The 1,681-nt window shown below is 42.1% G+C and overlaps 1 long non-coding RNA gene across 1 annotated transcript; it reads left to right on the top strand.

Annotated features, from left to right (window-relative positions):
- Positions 1-489: 489 nt before the first annotated feature.
- On the top strand, positions 490-1,360 carry LOC107834255 (uncharacterized). The gene is made up of 2 exons (XR_001660043.1): positions 490-558; positions 1,101-1,360. It is a non-coding gene; the product is annotated as an uncharacterized LOC107834255 (long non-coding RNA).
- The last annotated feature ends 321 nt before the right edge of the window (positions 1,361-1,681 follow it).

Genomic DNA, 1,681 nt, shown 5'->3' with positions numbered 1-1,681 from the left:
AGAGGCTCAGCACCGGTAGCAACTGAGTACAAAGACTGACATGATGAGCTAATGCCGACACAGAACTTCACAGTTCAACTGTGCCGGCACAGACATTAGACAAGGACACGACAAGAGACAGAGAGAACAGGTGGACATAAAAACACACGGGGTAATCAAGGGAACGAGACACACCTGGGAACAATCAACGGGGAAGACGCAGAAACAAACTCACAGAATAGAAACTGAACACAGAAAACCCTAAAAATAAATACAGAAAACATGATCATGACAGTTTTCCATACCTTGCAGGAGTTCTGCCATGCTACAGTACAGTATATTTTTCTAGACTCCATGACAAGCTCTCTAGAAGCATATTTAGAGAAGAGATTGTAGTGGTATAGAAATATACATAATTCCCCACAAATAGTTTCCAGGTGAGAAGTTCCGGTTCTTGAAGTGGGCGTGGTGTATATAAGGAGCTGCGACGTTCATTCAGGCATGTGTCGTCTTTGTTCTCCCACTGTGTGGTTCGCGTCCGGTGGACTCTGGCAGCGGAAAGCAACAAATCGCTGGCTGGTGCATGTTGCGCTGATGTTCTCTCTCCCTGCACTTTAGCTGATCTTGGTCAGAAAATCTAAACTGAAGTGTGATCGTAGGTAAAACGCGACTGCGCTGCGTTCCTTCTCTTCCTCGGTCTGCGAGTGTGTGTGCATGTTTTGTGGATCAGCAGGTAAGAAATTAACACATCTAAACTCCAATTTCCTCTAGTTTTATTTAAAATGGTGACTAATTTTTTTTATAGGTTCCCCACAGTTGAACCATTGCTGCTCTGTCTGCGTTCATTTCCCGGATCTGTTCGGCTTGTTCTGCGCCGGCTATGTAAATCTCCCGGATTTCTGCACAATTGTTCTCATGTTGGACTGTGGCGGCGTTATCCGCCCTAATTGGAGCGGTGTTTGTTTGGGGTGTGGCATCGGCTCGCCCGTTTCATCTCCCGCTGTGGCAGGGCCACGCCTGGTCTTAATGTTTTAACTTGTATTGTCTGATTTTTATTTTTCTACTTGTTCATTTAGTCGGGCTGATATTGTTAGATTGGCTAATTGTTTTTTTGTTTGCAGTTGCTGAGGTCCGGTGGCGGTGTTGGTTTGGTGACGGTGTCTTCCTCTTCTGTGTGCTGTGATTCTTGAGTTTGGATTGTTTTCACTGCGTCTGGTGTCGATGGGTGGGTTTTTTTTTTATATATTTTGAAACGGTCTCAGATGTTTTAAGCCATGCATAACTGAACCTGTGTGCCTTAAACAAGAGGTAATATTCTCTGGGTGAAATTCCCAGGGTGGTGTTGTTGAGCAATTTACTATAATTAAACTTCCACAAAATCTGAATTTTCATATAGTGTTGCTACAAGGGACATTTTAAATGTCTTTACTGCCTTTCTTTTCCAGATAATTGAATCAGCAATTCCCCCAAAAACTTTGCCTGTTACAAAATTGAATGTTTTCAGATGTGGTATTTGGGCTTTTCATTCATCAGTACCATCCGTCAAAGAAAACGACAAATGTATATATTTTTTTCCCCAACATCACCGTATTAATAAAAATTTACTTATGATATTGTGGAGCATTCCTTCTCAAAACTGGTGCTAGTGAAAGCAAAGTTATTCAGCTTATGCATAAAAGATCAGTAATAAAACTAGTAACTT

The sequence above is a fragment of the Poecilia formosa genome, unplaced genomic scaffold (assembly GCF_000485575.1).
Source record: "Poecilia formosa unplaced genomic scaffold, Poecilia_formosa-5.1.2 Scaffold562, whole genome shotgun sequence".
Lineage (NCBI taxonomy): Eukaryota > Metazoa > Chordata > Actinopteri > Cyprinodontiformes > Poeciliidae > Poecilia > Poecilia formosa.
Note: the sequence above shows the minus strand (reverse complement) of the source record. Positions and strands in the feature narration are given on the sequence as shown.